The following is an 18,580-nucleotide window of genomic DNA, read 5'->3' as shown; positions in this document are numbered from 1 at the left end:
AAATCTCTATTCCTCTTTTCACAAACTCTGTCTCTGTAGCCAGGGGAACCAGTATGTGAACAAGTGTGTAATTATAGTGATTAGTCATGAAACCACCCAGACCTTTGGAAATGTCCATGACCCTACTTGTCTGTTTGACACACATCAGCACATTCTAAGCAGAAACACTATAGAAATGTTGTACTTTGACTTCACTTGTGAAGATCAAAGTGAGTTCATTTCTCAGGACGCTCAGTTTTCATTTCCAAAAACAAAACAAAACAAAACCCAACGTGAATTATGGGTTTACCACTGAGATAAGATTAATTATAGGTTGTATAGCCAAGTGGCAATTTGCATTCACTATTCAGAGAGAGAGTCTGAAGTTCCCGAGACACCTCCCGAGGTGACAGGAAAGCTCTGGTGTCTACTTACACGGTGAGCACGGAGCCGGGCCCTCTGCCACACAGCAACACTAATTCTACAAAGACACACCGTGTGCCTAGTACATGCTAGGCTCTTGGAGGCAAGGCAGCCATTGTCCTGCCTTCACGGAGCTCACGGCACAAGGCCAAAATCTGACTGTGGGAGAAACGGTACTTCTGTCTAAGGAGGGAGAGGCGGGCGCTGCTCCACAGTGCTGCTGTGCACCCTTCTGTAAACGAAGGTTTCTGCCGACCTGATGCAGCATGTTGAGATGCCTCACACTGCCAGCTCCATGGTGCCCTCAGATTTTCAAAGCCCTTCTTTTGTTCCTTTGTGCAGCTTCTGTCCCAGAACCCCAGACTGTAGTCAGTTCTGGCTCACAGCCTCCACAGTGTAAGACGGTGGTTTGTGTTTGTATCTGCAGGGACTCCTGGCTCACCTTACAAACAAAACAGACTTCAGGATGTGAACGGAGACAGCAGGGAAAACCTGCTTGTTTCTGGACAAAGGGGGTAGACAGGAACTCTACTATCCCAACCAAAGAATTCCTTATGTGAGACAGTCGGACAGTTTAATTTTCTGGAGAGGAATTAAATAGTCTAAAACCAGGGTGCCTGGGTGGCTCAGTTGGTTAAGCCTCCGACTTTGGCTCAGGTCATGATCTTGCAGTTCATGAGTTCAAGACCCACATCAGGCTGTCTGCTCTCAGAGCAGAGCCTGGAGCCTGCTTCAGATTCTGTGTGTGTGTGTGTGTCTCTCTCTCTGCCCCTACCCTGCTGGCACACACTCTCTCTCTCTCTCTCAAAAATGAATAAACATTTAATAAATAGTCTAAAATCCTTAGGGCTGTTTGGGCCAGTTACCATGAGAAAGGACAAGGGTCTCTGTCCAGAACTTTCCCTGCCTGGGACAGAGTAGCTGTGAACTTCTCTTTAATAAAAGAAATGGATTTGGCATAGGTAGGCATAAATAGCCCTCCTTTAGTGAACATGAGTGGCTGAGCCTAGACTAACCACCGTCATGAGGCATCACATAACATTTCTTGTGTCCACACCTCATGGCTCTCCTGTGGAATCCGCAGTGGAATCCCAGATCCACCACTTACTGGCAATGTGACTTGGGGCAGGTCACTTAACCTCTCTGAGCTTTCATTTCCTTATGTGTAAAAGCAGGCTATTAAAATTCTCACTTCCTAAAGGCTGTTGTGGGAAATGAGGTATGACAAATGTTTAACTCAGTGTCCAGTGCATGGAAAGCATCAATAAATGAGAGTGAATTGATGATCACAATGCCACCACATATATGCAACCCATTTTACTTTTCAGCTTCACACCCCAGTCAAGGGAACTGAGGCCCAAAGGCTAAGTGACTCCTAGCCCACAGCACAATGGAAGGAAAGGCTTCCGGCCCCTTCCACGCCTCCCTGGTTTGTGCTTGCTCGTCTCCATCAGTTACTCTCCTTGGGGTCTCTGGGAAACTGGCAAACAGCAGATTCTTAGGCTGCTGTCCCAGAGATTATAATTCAAGAGATCCATGTGGGTGCTGCATGCTTTACAAGCACCCAGGTTATCAGGGGCAGGTGGGCCACCGAGCATGTCCAGTGCATCCCTACCCTGCACCCTTGCTCCCCCCCAATTATGCTGCATCCCTTGAGGCCTGGCTTAAGTTTCTATCTACACCCTCCATGAAGCTTTGCTCACCACCCCAGCCCAATTACTGCACAATTACCAATGTGTCGTTTATCAATGGTTATTATGGACCATTAGTTATCCTTCTATGTCTATTTGCTTTGCATGCCCTGGAACCAGGGGCCATGGCTTACACATCTCTGTGCTCAAATACTCGCTGACTGGTGTGCGCACTGCGCAGCTCCCAGCGAGGAGGCGCTATTTCGGGTTTCCTGGGTGCAGGCCCTAGGGAGCCACAGCCACCATGCCGGCAGCTTTGAGCCTCAGGCGAGACACTCCTCTTTCTTGCCCCTCTGGGGCCCATTCTCAGGGGCCTTGCCCCTCCTCACTCATCAGGAAGATATGCTGTGCATCTTGGGGGCAGAAGGAAGACTGTCACAACAATCGTTTTAATGGACTATGGACTAGAAAAGACTGACATGTCTGGGATTAAAGAAGAGCCTGGGTTGTGCTTTTAGACTTTGAAACAAGTACCAGCAGGCACGCCCGTCAACGGTCTGTGTTCCAAACACTCACTTGTGCCTTGCTTGTTTGGAACTTGCAATGTATTTTCTACCTACAGATATAAATCTTGTTAAGTGGTGGTTAGCCTCCTGAACTAGCTTACAAAATCCTAGTTTAACTGTCAAATACTGAAACACCTAAAATGTAAGCTATGGAACACAGCCCTGTCAAGTCTTACAGAATGGGGTGGGGTGAAAGTGATTATGAATTACTGGTCATCTATCACCTATCTATCTTTTTTAAAATTTAATTAAAACAATTTTTTAATGTTTATTTATTTTTCAGGGAGAGAGAGACAGGGCATGAGTGGGGAAGAGGCAGAGAGAGAGAGAGAGAGAGAGAGAGACAGACAGACAGACAGCAGACAGAATCCGAAGTAGGCTCCAGGCTCTGAGCTGTCAGCACAGAGCCCAATGTGGGGCTTGAACCCACAAACTTCAAGATCATGACCTGAGCTGAAGTAAGATGCTTAACTTTTTTTTTTTTTTAATTTTGAGAGAGAGAGAGAGCCATGGAAAGGGACAGGGGACAGGGAGAGAGAATCCACATTCACTGCAGAGCCTGATGCGGGGCTTGATCCCACAACTCGGGGATCACGACCTGAGCCGAAATCAAGTCAGATGCTCAGTCGACTGAACCACCCAGGCGCCCCGATCATCTTTCTTAACATTCTTTCTGATTCTTAAGAAACTCTAAATGTAAGGACAGGACAAGGAAGTACAGAGACTCCCGTGCAGATTCTGTGGAGGTGTCTTTCAGGCTCCTTTATTAGAGCTGTAGAAGGTGATGACACAAATTTGTTATTACATTTAACTTCACAATTTACAACTTCTTGTGGAAAACAAACTTGCTGCCACTGTGTTGCAGTGTGACCTAGGCTGGGAAAGGAGTTGGGAAACTCAAACAGGTGATGTGGTTAGGAGGGATTAGGAGTGTTGCTGACACCTTTATTGTTGTCATAATGCAATTTATGCAATAAGTAGAAATCAAGATTAAAAAAACATTTCCAAACGCAGATTTTCTCTTCCTTGATATGAAGTCTTGCGTTAAAACTACTCTCATGTAAAACAGACATGATTAGACCCACAAAGAGAGCCAAGAGAGAGACTGGCGGGAGAGAGAGAAAACCAGCCCCAGGGAGGGGGTATTATGAAAGGAGGGTGGATTTACCTGTAGCAGCTGAACGAAGTGGAGAGAGAAGGCAGGAGAAAGGGATCTCAAGTGGAATTAAGTACAGTGTGAGTGATGGAGGCAAGAGGGAAGGAAGAGCTGGGCCCATTTCTTTGGGTGGGGCAGGGAGCGGCGGTGGGGGGGACACACAGGGGAGAGAGATGGGGTCAAGCAGCAGAGTGGAGGGGGCCGTAGAGGCCACAAAAGATGTTTGTGACTCAGGTAACGCTGCTTGAAGGGGCCTTTACTCTTAGGTCAAGAAGTTCCGAAATGCGCTTTACAATGTGTCACACACAGTTTGCATTCATGAAAATCCGTTCAGCATTACACAGCACTGATCCAGTCCTCAGATGCACTGAGATGAGGGCAAGAGGTTTCAAACCTTAGGAGTTTGTGGTTTCAAGACGTAACCTCTGCACTTCCCTTACTACTGAGATAGTAAGGGAAACTTAAATATGGGCTGTATAATTTGCAACGACATCTATGGAGCTAGAGTGTATTTGATAAGCAATATGATTTCACTCCTCTGTGGAATTGAAGAAACACAACAGATGAACATATGCAAAGGCGGGGAAAGAGAAGAGTGGGAAGCAAAACAGAAGAGACCCAAATACAGAGAACAAACTGAGGGCTGCTGGACGGGTGTTGGGTGGGGATGTCCTAAATGGGGGATGGGCATTAAGGAGGGCACTTGTGAGGAGCACTGGGTGTTGTATGTAAGTGATGAATCACTAAATCCTACACCTGAAACCAATATTACTCTATATGTTAACTACCTAGAATTTAAGTAAAAGCTTGAAAAAAAAAAGAGGAAAAAAATAAACTGAAATTAAAATAAATAAATAAATAAATAAATAAAGGCTATATATTTGATAAAAATATTTTATCAACGTTGTTTCCCAAATGTGATAATAATGGGGCTCTGCTTATGTAGGAGAATGTCCTTGTCCTTAGCAGACAAGAGAGGACATATTTAGATGTCTGCAAATTCTCAGAGATTCAACCAAAAAATTATATAATATACAGATTGTATAATTATTACATGAATTATATCACATATTACAGAAAGTGTACTGAACTATATTACACATGCAAAAATTAGAGAGCGTGCATGCACAAATGTGACAATATGTTAATAGCCGGTGACTCTGGGTGAAGTTTCACTGGACCATTTCCCTGACTTTTCAGTTGAAATTTTTCAACTGGGGGGAGGAAAGAAGTTCTAGCCCTGGGAGGGCTGGGGAACCTCTGGTCAGTCAAACCTCCCTGCGGGCCGGGCTGGAGCACCCAGAATAGCTTATCTCCACTCTCCCGGCAGTGCCTACCCACCCCTTTCCTCCAGCCCAGCTCCTTTCCTCTGAAGCGAGGAAAAGAGCCAGCTAACTTGATTAGTGTTTAAAAACAACACACCCAGGGGGAAAGGAGAGAACAGAAGTACAGGAGACTCAAGTTCCTGGATGGGCTTGAATAAGCCACGGGGGACCTGGAGCACCTCCAGCTCTGCCCCTCCCTAAATTCGAGGGAGTCCCTTAGTTAGAGGGAAAAAGTCTGTTTAGTTTATTTTCATTCAGCAGCTTAGTAGTAACAGAAATAAAATGTTCTTTTTCTTTGAATAGGCCCAGAAAAATCACACAAAACTGCAAGAAGGCAAAGGTCTGCTGACTTGCTCCCTCCTATCCAGCCCACCTACCAGCCACCCGCCCCCCCCACCCCACTCTGGCACAGCACACAACTGACTTTTCCAGATTTGCCACTTGGCCTTGTCACAACCTCCCCCAGGCACCCACCTCACCTCTTCCCTCCCTATCTCAAAAAAGGACATAAAGAACTGGACCTCAGGATCCTGGGAGACCTTCCCCATGCCATCAACCACCTGGCAGTGCCTGGGGCCCAGGCCACTGGGCTGGCCCTGGGACATTGCCTCCTTGTCTCCACATTGCTGGGGTTCATCTCTGTTCTGTAGGCTAGGGGGCTCCAGGGTTAATGAAAGGATATCCACTCCTAGCTTTTAAAATGCCTATGGCTTAGGGGCACCTGGCTGGCTCAGTCGGTGGGGTGTGTGACTCTTGATCTTGGGGTTGTGAGTTCGAGCCCCGCAATGGGCGTAGGGATTATTTAAACTCGCTCTTAGGGGCGCCTGGGTGGCTCAGTTGGTTGAGCATCCGACTTTAGCTCAGGTCATGATTTCTCAGTTTGTGAGTTCGAGCCCCACATCAGGCTTGCTGCTATGGTCATCCTGTCAGCCCACAGCCAGCCTCAGATCCTGTGTCCCCCTCTCTCTGCCCCTCCCCCGCTTGCACTCTCTCAAAAATAAACATTTAGGGGCGCCTGGGTGGCGCAGTCGGTTGAGCGTCCGACTTCAGCCAGGTCACGATCTCGTGGTCCGTGAGTTCGAGCCCCGCGTCGGGCTCTGGGCTGATGGCTCAGAGCCTGGAGCCTGTTTCCGATTCTGTGTCTCCCTCTCTCTCTGCCCCTCCCCCGTTCATGCTCTGTCTCTCTCTGTCCCAAAAGTAAATAAACGTTGAAAAAAAAAAAAAAATTAAAAAAAAAAAAATAAAAATAAACATTTAAAAAATAAATAAAATCTTAAAGATAAAAATCAAATAAATTAATTTTTTAAAAAGCCCTATGATTAAATACCCACTAACAAGTACCCTAGGCCCAAGGTTGGGGTGGCAGCAAGGAAACTGCTGCCAGGTGCAAGGAAGGAGAAAATGAGGCAGACTGCCCCACACTGGCCTTCTCTCTACTCATTCTGTCACCACATAGATACAGGGCTGAGGAATCACTCGCTTGCCTTAAAAACATGCTACTGACATCAGTAAATGAGCATTCATCCTCCTATTCACCAACAGCCAACGGAGGTCAAGCTTGAGGGAATGTCCCTGCACAGAGACATTCCTCAGAGATGGTTTCTGCAAGCGGGCCCAAGTCAGTACCATGAGCTCTGCCTAGAAATAAGGGGGCCGTGTCAGCCTGTGGTGGGTCTTGTGCCCACCCCAGAAAAGCAGTTCACCCTCTGCCTAGGTTTCTTCTCAAGGCTGGTTTCATCTATTTTCCAACTGGGTCCCTCCTAGGATGAGTTTTCTTTCCTTAGCGTGCCCGTTAAGGTTAAGCCCAGAAACGGATTCACCACAGGAGTGAGGTGAGTCAGTTTCACTTGCCCCAGGAATGGAGACATGGGGTGACTTATTGTATCTTTGACTCCACACCCAAGCCTGTTACTGTTACATGGGATACTGCAAACCTCAGAGGCGTACAGCCGACTGTCCACAGCTCCGTGACTGGAAAGAAAATCGGCACAGCCCAAATCTGTACTGCCGAGAAGCTGTCTCCACCACACCGCGCCCTGGGCGTATTGCAAAAGGGAGGTGGGGAACTGGGAAACTGTGGCTTGTTTGTCATTGAGGTCTGGGACTTGGCTCGTGCACGGCAGCATGTGCCTTAGAGTGAAACCTGAGGTGTCCCCAGTGGGCCCCGATTTGACTGCAACATCTGGGTAGAGTCCCAGCACTCCGGGCATTTCCCACTATCGTTTCAAGTCATGTTTGTTTAAAGGAGAGACATTAGGGTCACAGTCACAGAATGAGTTGGAGGGGACTCGGACCTCATGTTAGGCAGGGCGCCCCCTCCAGCCCCTCACTCAGAGCTAGGGCTGTGACACCCAGAAGGGCTGATCTTCGTCAGGAAGCACGAAGTCTGAGGTACCTCCTTGGACAGAAAAATTACCGCATAATTTTCCCTTTGGCTACACAGACATCTTTCTTTAAAAAGTCAAATCATGACCATATCCCACTGATTCATTAAAGCCAAATGAAAATTAAACGTCTTCAGGCAGCCCTGCCTTTGTTCTCTCAAATAAAACCATTTGATGACTATGAAGGAGAAGGACCGGCCACTTAGTGGCTGAATTTCTGGAATTACCTGTGTTTCTCTTTGGAAGGGGACATCAGGGATGTTTCTGCAAGCCTGCCATTGGAGACAACCGCCTCCAGCCAAGCACCCCTCTTCCGAGGCCACATCGCCCATTAGTGAACTCTTTGACATGCCTCTCCGGGTTTCATCAAAATGCTCAGACGACTCTAAAAAGCCCCCAAAGAGGAATTTCTGAGGTTTTGCTAAGTCCGTTAAAACTGCAACATTATTCTGTCTTCATCCTCACCCCTCCGCCCACCCTCAGTGGATGTTTCTTAAGCAAGAGGCTGAAAGAAACAGGTTTGAGTATCTGTGCTGCTGTTACATTCCTGAAATGTCCCACATGGATCACCAAAGTGCTGAGGGGACTTTTGATTAATTGCGAAGCAGTCTCAATCCGCTCTTATTCAGCTTTCGTGAAAAAACAAAACAAAACAAAAAACCATTCACGAAAAGGCTTGCTTAATTTGCAAAAGCCCCTTAAGAACCAGACTCTCATAGGCGCCCGGAAGCAGCCACCCCCACCCCAGGTAGGAAAACCACCTTTGGGCATCAGTGGCCACACAAAAGCAAGGAATGCGACAGAGTCAAAGCTGTGTGTTTCCCTCCACTCCTAAAAACCCTAACACTAATGCTGCCATAGTGCCCCTCCGTTTAATTAAACACAAATCCCAACGTTGCTTTCTTAGACATTTTTCCTATGTAACTGAAGGCAAAACACATTAAATATTTGATCTAGTCTTACCATGATGAGAGCTAGCAGGCTCATAAATAATCCATTGACCTGGTTCATTTTTCTGAGCAAAACTGATCACAAAAATACATACACACAAGCGTTTGTCAAGTCTGACTCTTAGAAATTCTACCCCTCTCAAGTTCTTTAGAACCCCAGCGGAAAAAGAAATTCTTTATGCAAAAGACCCAAAAAGGAAACTGCTCCTCGGGGTTCTTTAGCTCCAGAGAGTGTTTTCACTTAGTTAAATGTACAGTTGTTGTTTTTTTTTTAAAGCAATTTATGGTTACACCTTTCAACCATGTAAAACAGCTCGTTGGCGGTTGAGTTTCCCATAAATTCTGAATGGCCTGTGAGCTGTCTGAGCGTGCATCAGCTCTGCCAGTTAAACAACCCAAGCGCAGGGAGACTCATCCCACTTAAGAGTCATTCAGAGATTTCTCTAGATGTTTGGGCATTTATGTCAACCAGAACTCACCCTGTCGAAATGCCTTTGCACAAAGCCACCTGCACACCACAGCGGTAAGTAAGGATCAAACAGAAGCCGTGGGTTCAAACTAAAGCAACTTTTCCCAACGCGCAGGACAGCACTTAGCTTAATACGGTCTTTACAGGATCTTGCTCTGGTGCTCAGGACATCAAAAAAGCCGCCTGCGTCCGTAGACAAAGGAGCCCTCCAGGTCCCCTCGTCCGCTCGGCGCTCGCTAGTCCCGGGCGCGCAGGCTATTCCCACCCGTCCTCCCGGCAAGGGCAGCGGCAGGGCAAGGAGCCCACCCCGCGGCGCACGCCCTCGCCCCGAGAGGCACCGTGGGCTGGCGTGCGAGTTCGCAGAGAGGAAAGGCGAACCCACCTGCCGGGAGACCGTGGGGAGGCTGGTCCGGGGCTCTCCGAGGCGGGGCAACCCTCGCGCCCTCGAGGCACCAGGGGCGCCGCTGCCTGTACCGGAGCTGGCGCCCAAGCGGCCGTATTTGTACTCTCGTTCCCTCACATGGTCTGATCTCTAGATATCCGCCGCCAAAGAGCTCTTTAAGAATTTTTGCGTCACTTTGAGCCGCAGAAACTTTACGGGTGTCCCCGGTCGTGCCTCGGCCTCCCACCTGGGGTAGGGGTGGCCGCCCCGGGGCTCGCCGAGGGTGGGGGGCTGCGCCGTACGGGGGAGGGGCAGCGGCAGCAGGGGGCGGGGCCCCGGGGGACGGAGGGGGACGCGCTTCCTAGGGGGACGGTGCTCTAGGAGGCGGGGAAACCCTGGGGTGGTGGGGGCTGGCAGAAGGCCGAGCAGAGTAGAGATTCCCAACTTGCTGGCTCTAACATTTCGGGGGAGGGGGCTGCTCCACAACCGACAGGTGTATTTCCTTCCCCACCAACTTCTCCCCGAACTGGGTTTAGGTTTCTGCTTAAAGTCAATCTTTCTAGACCACGGACACCTCCCCATCACCCACGTCCCGAATCCTGCTGTTTTTCTTTCCTAGGACTTGGCACCTGGCATTCCCGAGTTTATCTGGCTCCACCGTGGGATGTGCGCTTGGCCAGAAAGGCCCTTGTCTAATTTCTAGCTATCTCCAAGAACCCCAGCAGTGCCCAGCCTGGTGGCTCACACTAAATCCTGGCAGACAGAATGAATGAATTCTTTCTCGTTTTGCTAACCCGCCACACATCAGAGCTGTCTCAGAACAGATAGTATGGGTGGTGATCTGCAGAAGTGGATATGCCTGTGGTGTTGCTAGGGTGGATAAATTACTACAATATCTTAATTATCTCAAGAGGTTCAACAGGAGCTTATTGTTTTGAATCATATGAATATACTGCTTTGATAACTTTTTTTTTTTTTTAAGTTTAAAAATGAATTTCAGGGGTGATGGGTGGCTCAGTTGGTTAAGCCTCCAACTTCGGCTCTGGTCATGATCTCGCTTTGTGGGTTTGAGCCCTACATCAGGCTCTGTGCTAACAGCTCAGACAGAGACTAGAGCCTGCTTCAGTTTCTGTGTCTCCCTCTCCCTCTGCTCCTCATCCCCCTCTCAAAAATAAATAAAACAAAAAAAATTTTTTTAATGAAATTCATGTTATTGACTGTATTGTCTTTTCAGCAAAATTATATTTTACATTTGAAAAGAACAGACGGAGTACTTGCTTTGGGATGTCCCTGAGGAAGAGATGAGAGGGGAGGGGAAACCACCTCCTTCCTGCCAAAGGGGGCCAGGGATGGGGCAGAGTAGAAGGAAGAAAGGAATTACAAGCTTGCAGCCCCTATGTGCATGGAGGGACTGAACCCACAAAGCAGAGCGCGCACTGAGCTGAGTGGAGCCAGTGTCAGCGGGAGCAGGCGGGGTCCCCAACCTGGGAGGAATCAGTGTGAGGCTTTGGTGCCACCTAGATGTCAGGGTGGCGATTGCAAGGGGCCGGGGCTGCTCTGGTGAGCCAGCTGGCATCCAGGGCGGCAGAGCCAGGCTGGTGATTCCTGCGCAAGATTGGGAATTTCACCTCAGGCCAAATCCCCAGGAGGCAGGGGCCCATGTGGGCACCTGCCCCTTTCAGATGAACAAGTTGATGCACCCAGGGCTCTGCTTGGCCTTCTTAAACTCATGTGTAAGCGCAGTATGAACAAGGGGCTACACAAAAGTAGGGCGCCCGTCTGAGGAGGGGGAGGGGCAGAGCTAAGGAAGGAGGAGACCAAGAGTGGGACCACAGGCTGTAGGAAGCAGTGGGGGTGACTTCAGCCCTTGGCTAAGGCTCTACCCGATCTGTCCTCCACCTTGGTTCCAACGTGGCTTTTTAAGACCACTTGATAGTCTCGCGATCCTGTTGACCCCACCACTCCTGGCCTTTTTTCTAGATCCTAGTACCCATTTCTGCTCAGCCACTCCAGGCCCCTCTTGGTACTGCCTTCTTTGGTGCTATGCTGGCCTAGAGAGTGGGAATCCCATGGATCTGGGTTAAATCTCGGCTCTGACCCTCTACTGCCTGTGTGGGTTTGTTCCCATGCAGGGTAAGTTCCTTTACCTCAACCTTCTGGCCTTTGAGTCCCTGGTCTGTAAAATAGGGATTCTGTGAGTGGTGGGCACCACCCACTGGGGGGTGTGAAGGGGGGAAGGATGCCTCCCACTGTGCACTTCTCCTCCCCAGGGAGACTTCCCCCATCTCCTCTCTGGCCTTGGACCACCTTGGACCACCCAGGCCTGACGTCTCTCCTCTTGCTCCCTGCCTGAGGGTGCTACCAGAAAAAGCTATTAGACTTACACAGACTGCACCCTTTCCTCGTTCCTTCACTGCCTCCCTGGCAGAGTCCATACAAATGTCCCAGATGGTCCATCTTCTCTCTAAACACGTGCTTTCTCTTCCTCTTGTCTCTGTGGGTGCCACCAGTGAAACATCACTTAGCCTCAGCTGCCCCACCTTCACCTCAACGAATCTGAATCCAGCCCCTCTCTCTTCCCTAAAGCGAACTCTTCCCTGTCCTGCCTCTCACCCTCACTGCCACAACTGCCCAGTCATCCCCAGAAGCTGACTCTCCCCTGTGAAGATCCCCCAGTTCTGGCACCCTATTCCCTCTGCCTGTGGAGCTCCACTCCACTGCCCATCCTCCTTCCATATCAGCGCTAGTGGACAGATGTCATGGTCTATTGCCAAGCCAGGGCAGCCTATACCCTTCCCCATCGTCCATCTCCATCACACAGCACCTTCCTGACCTGGGCACCTGCTCCGTGCCAGGCAGAGGAAGACAGGAGCTGTGCCCTTCGGAGTCAGGCAGGAGGTCTGTGCTGAACACAGGAGGCAGCAGGGAGCCTGGAATGGGAGAGGCATGAGGAAAGCGGTGTTTCAGGGAAGGATCCCATGGCTCCTCCAACCTGGGCTAGAGCACCAGCGGGGCAATGGGGGTGTTGGAGGCAGACAGGTTCCTTAGCAAGTAAGGAGTGAGGCCGGGAGGCACTAGCACAGACAGGGAGGAGGTGGAAGTGAGAAATCAGGAGAACCTGTGAAGCCCAGCCACCGGTTGCCCTGTAGCGAAAGCGATGGGGCTGTCAAAGACTCTGTGAACCTGGGTGAACTTGGGTGACTGGGTGAGGAGCCCTGCCAGGCAATTGTGGTTCAGCAAGAATTTCTCTTACTTCCGCTAGCACTAGCCTAGAGATAGCGGGGCCTTCACAGAATAAACACAGCCCCCTCTCCCTCCCCACACATAAACACTGCTACCAAGAAGACCCACTTTCTGGGTGTCTCAAGGCTCAGCAAACCGTTCCCCTGTGGAGCCAGACCAGAAGAAACCCTGTAAGTCCAATCCTCTCCCTCCAGAACGCCAAGTGCCCTCTGTGTGCCCTGCTCTGTTCTGGTTAACACAGTAATGGAAGATGAGGCCTGCCCCTTCTTGTGGGCCTTTCCCCAGCCTTTCTAGCCCTTATGGTGTCTGTCTGCTCCATCCCTTCCAAAGCACCCCACCCCTTGATTTTCCAGGGAGGTGACACAGTTTTGGAGACTCTGTTCATGTTCAAGCATGTGCGGAAGACAGCACCTGCAGGGCAGGATTTGCTGCTACTGTGAACCCCCAGAGGGCTGGGCAGGCATTCCCCTGCGCCAGGGCCTCCCGGATCCAGATGAAACAAGGAAAGAGGATGGGAGGGGCAGCCCCATCCGGAGTGCCAGGAGGGTGACCTCGCCAGGGCTCGGGCAGGAATGGAAGGCTGTGTCAGGCTCAGTCCTGATAAAGATGCTTTGGTCACCTTTCCTGGCCCCATTCTCTTTCATTCCTTTTGAGCCTCCTGCCTTTGCTAAACCACCCTCTTCCCCCACAGTTTACAGTGATGGTAACTACCCCATGCTCTATCTGTAATATCTTTGAAGCAGGGTTTTGATGTTTACTTCCTTCCTACAGAATTTCCTCCTCTGACTGGGGACACCCTTAGCCAGGGCCACATTCTGGAGGACAGCTGTTTTTTCGCCTTCTACCTTGGCAGAGAAGTGTCAGCTGGGAGAAGGGCAGAGTCCCAAGGGAGGGCCCCCACAGCCCTGTGTGCACCTGGGATATAGCCCTTTGACCTCTCCGACATGCCCACCTCCTCCGCGAGGCTCTGAGTTCCCAAGGGAAGGGCCTTTCTACCTCTGTCCATGTCTCAGCACACAGGAGGCCCCGCGAGCACAGGTACTGCCAGTGAATGACGAGGAAATGCTTTTTACTCTTGACAGACTCGGAAGTTCCATTAAAACCAGGGCCCTGGCAGCTGGCAAGGAAATCCTGACACACCCAACAACAGAGTGGCCCCCAGCTGGTGGAAAGGGTGAGGCAGATTTGTCTGGGCTGTTTGGGGAGGTTCACAAGATTTATTGTTCAACGAGAAAAAAAGCAAACCACCGAACAGGTGTTACTCAGTTTGCTGAGCAGGGGGAGGCTGATGAGGTACATTGAAATCTAAGTATATACCAGTGAAAAAGAAGAACAGGAGGAGGGGGAGAAAACAGAGAAGGAAGGAAGAAAAAAGATAGACAGAAAGAACACAGGAAGACATTCTAGAAGCCCCAAGCCTTATCACAGAGCAGGGCAGAAACTGAAGGCTTTCTCAGGGGCGCGGCTGCACCTCACCGGGTATAGACGGTGACTTCCAGGCCAAGTTACTCAGCGCCATTGTACTTTAGTCTGTTCCCTCAGGAAGGGGAAATCTATTTGCACTAATTTACTAGCAAGGATGCGGCGAGCCGAGAAGTGAAGTTTAGGGCTTCTCTCAGGATCAGACGAACAGGGACAGAATTGTTTTTAGAACTCCTGTCCTGTGCATCAAGCCCATGAGGTCAGTCCTCTCGCCTGGAGTCCTACTGTCAGTGCCCCTTTGCCAGCTCAAGATTATGAAACACTCACCCTTCCTTTGGCTTTTCTTCCCTTCCAGGAGCTTCAAGATAACGTGTGCCTCTTTGTAGTGGGAGGTTTCCCCTCAGTCTCCTCTTGGTGTGCTCATCACCCTCATCCTTGAGGTCTGTGGTCACTGTGGTTTTAATTTAAAACCAGTCAGTATTTCTTTTCTTTCTCCAACTTCAAGCCCTTTTATAACTGTTCTGGCACTTACCAAAAGAAAGACCTCATTCATAGAAAGTCACCTTCTTTTTCCACTGGCTCATGTATATCCATCTTACTGTCCCAGCAAAATGATACACTCCTAGAGGGGAGGGAACTGTTTGGACCCTAGACGGCCAGGCACAATACTGGACATGGAGAGGCTCTGTCAGAAGTAGTTATTAATAAAAGCTACCATTTATGGAACATCTATCATCTACCAGAGTCATTCTACACATTGTCTTTTGTCCTTCTCCTACTGTAGGTAATACACAGCAAAACTCTTTGGCTGTATTTTGCTGTAAATGGTTTTAAAAATAAATGACAGACTCCCTCCTTTTCAAGTTGTGAGTCTGCATATTTAATACATTTTAAAAACTTTTTAATTAAATTTTTTAAAGTGTATTTATTTTGACAGAGTGACAGAGGAGGGGGAGGGGTAGAGAGAGAGGGTGAGAGAGAATCCCAAGCAGCCTCTGCACTGTCAGCACAGAGCCCTATGCAGGGCTCAAACCCACGAACTGTGAGATCATGACCTGAGCTGAAACCAAGAGTCGGACACTTAACTGACTGAGCTGCCCAGGTGCCCTTCATATTTAATACACTTAAAAATGATTTTTCAATAAAAGTGCTATGGATACTGAGGCTCAAAGAGGCTCAGTAACTTGTCCATGGTTATGCAGACTCCAAGCAGCAAAACCAGCCTGCCTGTCTGAGTCCAAAAGCCCTGCACATCCCGCTGTGCTGGGCTGGTTTGAAATGAGGAAGGTACAAGCAGTGAGAAAAGCAAACTAAACTGTGTGGGTTTTCCTTCTTTTTTCGACTCCCCTTAAGTAAGTCACCTTCATGAAGTCTGGACCTTTCTGTTAAGCACTAAAATGAGGGTCACAGAGGCTTTGTTCTCCTGCTACTCGTCCCTATTGAGCAAGTTACAGGAAAGGAGACTTCAGATCTATGTATAAACTTTTAATTGAGCATTGCTGTCGGAATGTAGGGCACTTTCAATCAGCCAGCCAATCAGTATTTACCGTGAGCCAGGCTTGTGAACACTGCGGTGAGCAAGACAAAGCCCCTGCCCTTGGGGAGCTGACAGTGAGTATTGACTTTGGGGAAAACAGACAAATACATATAAATAAATAGGATAATTTCAGAAAGTGATAAGTGCGGTGAAGAAAATAGACCCTGGTCACAGTAGAGAGGGATGGGTGTGGAAAAGGTAGAGGCAGTCAGGGGGTGGGGTGGGGGGAAGCTGGCTACCTAGGTGAGGTGCTCAGCCATGACCTGAGTCATGAGAAGCCAGCCATGCAAAGACCTGCGGGAAGAGCTTTAGGAAGAGGGAACAGCAAAGAGGCAGGTGTGTTGGAGGGACAAAAGAAGAAGAGAGCAGTTAGCAGGAGCAGAGCAAACAAGAAGGAAAGGGAGGAAGTTGAGACTGTGGAGGTAGGCATAGGCCACAAGACTCCTGTCACTGAATGTTCCAAGTAAAACTCCAAGGATTTCTTAACTGTTTTGGACAAGTTTGGATGAGCTAACGTTTATGGTCCCCGGCCAGGTGAGATGCAGGGAGGCTAAGCTGTAAGTCAAACATGCTGGTAGTTCCCACCATATGCCTACCCTGCCTCAGCTCCCTGTTCTGCTGAACTGCAGCTGATTTTAAAAAATAAAATAAAAATGGGGCACATGGGTGGCTCAACTGGTTAAGCATCTGACTCTTGACTTTGGTTCAGGTCATGATCTTGCACTTTGTGAGACTGAGTCCCGTGTTGGGCTCTGCGTTGACAGTGCAGAACGTGTTTGAGATTCTCTCTCTCTGCCCCGCCCCTGCTCACATTGTTTCTCTGTCTCTTAAAACAAACAAACAAACAAACAAACAAACAAACAAATAACTGTGAAAAAAACAAAAATACCGTCATGGGGCAGCCTGAGAAATGGTTCCAGAGAGTGCTCCGTCACATCAAGAGGAGTTATGGAACTAGAGGTTTTCTTTTTCTTTTTTCTTGGAACTAGAGTTGTTCTAGAGGAGTAAGCAAAGTGAAAAAGAGCAATTAGTATTCAAACTGCACTGAGAGAGAGGAGCACAGATGGGCTCACCACCTCCACAGTCCTGTTCCCAAATAACTGCAGCTGGTAGGAATTGAACATTTGCTCCCTCCCTTTCTTCTTTTCCCTTTGTGGTAATGCAGAGAAGGCTAGGAGTTTGAAAAGGGAAACAAAAACAGCTCTGGCTGGTTTATTCCTAGGTTTCAATCAAATTGTATCACAGGCCACAGGGAGGAAGAGTCGGCGTCAAGAGCAGCAACAATGGTTCAGACAAGTTGTCCTAAACATGGGAATGCTCATCTGGAATTACTTAGAGAAGTCCCACTTGACCGAGGCCTACGGCTGGAGTCAGCAGCAATGCTCACACACACCATGTGACTGAAGGAATTAGAGCACAAGGGCCCTGGCTCTGCCAGCAGCAAATTAAAATTAAGCTGCTCTTTAAGGACAAGCTGGATCAAGCAGATGGGTCCACAACCACATCCTGAAGGCATGTCTCATTATCAGGTCTTGGCTTCTTGAAGTGTAGGGTCAGCATGACTCTACATGTCTCCAGAGTCATCCTGGCTGGCAAAGACTTTCCAGAGGTCAGAGTATCAGTTAAAGAGTTCCCAGTCACACCTTCCTATTTCTGTGCTCAGTGGTCACCCAAACATTAGCAAGTTCCTCCAATTCAGGTCTCTGGTTAAACCTTTGGCTCATTTCCCTTTATCTCCAGCAGAGAAGACATATGCAATGCTGTTTGTTTCACCCCACTTGATCCTGATTTTATTTGGGAAATCGCTTTTATTAAATATGTTGTTATGAAGATTATTCTTTCATATATTGCAGATTTGGTTTATAATTTGTTTAGGACTTTCGCATCTATGCTTATGGGTGTGATTCACATGTAATTTTTTCTCTTACTATCCTTGACAGAGTTATGCCAGTCTCATAAAATGATGCTTTATGTCATAAAATACTTCTTTACGTCTTTCCTTTTGGGCTAATCAAGATTCCCCAGAGAAGATTTCCAATCTCCTGGGTGCTAGAGTTCTAGGAGCCCAAGATGGCAGAGAACATTCAGAATGTAACTACTCACTTAATCCCCTCATGGTACTTTCATCCTCAGTTATGTTTCTGACTTCCAGAGCATAAACCGTTTTTCTCTCTTGAGAATAAATCTTGAATGGGCTGAGAAAGCAAGGGAGGGACAGTCACCAGCTGCCCAAAGTAGGGAAGGGATCTAACAGACACACCCAACCTTCAGTAACCCTTCTTTCACTCCCAATTCCCTTAATGGTCATCTGGAACTACCATATTGGGGAATTACACAATGTAAATTGGTCTGCTTAGCACTGGCTGTCTCCACCATTGGCTCAGGATTCAACTTTTTCAGCTCTGCTAAATTGTTCAGTGCCTCTGTGGGCTTTCCAGCTTATTGTTTCTCCTCTTCTGTTGCTCCCAAGTTGTGGATTTAGGTCTTCTAAACAAATCCCTCTACTGTCACATTTAACAAAGTTAAGTGTATCTTCTAATTTTTAAATATTTGCAGTATCTATCATGGTATCTTCCTTTTGATTTCTTGTGTATGTGTTTTAATTAGTCTTGCCAAGATCTGTTAATTTTTTTTGTTTGTTTGTTAAGACTTAACTTACAGCTTTGTTGATCCTATCTTTAATTTCTGCACATTTTTTTAATGTTTACTTTTTGAGACAGCACAAGTTGGGGAGGGATAGAGAGAGGGGGGACAAAGGATCTGAAGTGGGCTCTGTAATGACAGCAGCAAGCCCAAAGTGGGGCTCAAACCCACAAACCGTGAGATGACCTAAGCTGAAGTCGGACGCTCAAGCGACTGAGCAACCCAGGTTCCCCAATTGCTGCACATACATTTTATTTCCTTCTATTTTTAGATTTATTTTGCAGTTCTAATTTCTTGACATAGATGCTTAGCTCAATTCTCAGTCTTTCTTCCATTCTAATAAAATTTTAATACTATAAAATTTAAGTACTGTTTTAGCTGTATCTGTCATTTTGATATGCAGTATTTATCGTTTAGGTTAAATTTCCTTTATGATTTCTTCTTGGACCTAGGAGCTAATTTCTAAACAT

At 48.2% G+C, this 18,580-nt stretch overlaps 1 protein-coding gene across 2 annotated transcripts in view; it reads right to left on the bottom strand.

Moving 5' to 3' along the window:
• Positions 1 to 18,223, bottom strand: part of SLC6A4 (solute carrier family 6 member 4) — a 46,743-nt gene extending 28,520 nt beyond the window's left edge. Inside the window, exons 1-2 of one of the 2 annotated variants that reach the window (XM_045487776.1) lie at positions 16,357 to 18,223; positions 14,258 to 14,381 (exon numbers count right to left, since the gene is read on the bottom strand). The gene's annotated coding sequence lies outside the window, so the exon portion shown is untranslated. The remainder of the gene's footprint in view (positions 1 to 14,257; positions 14,382 to 16,356) is intronic. The other variant, XM_045487775.1, reaches the window with a different exon arrangement.
• Positions 18,224 to 18,580: the final 357 nt, after the last annotated feature.

Source organism: Leopardus geoffroyi, chromosome E1 (assembly GCF_018350155.1).
Source record: "Leopardus geoffroyi isolate Oge1 chromosome E1, O.geoffroyi_Oge1_pat1.0, whole genome shotgun sequence".
NCBI classification, from domain to species: domain Eukaryota; kingdom Metazoa; phylum Chordata; class Mammalia; order Carnivora; family Felidae; genus Leopardus; species Leopardus geoffroyi.
This window is presented reverse-complemented; position numbering and strand designations above follow the sequence as displayed.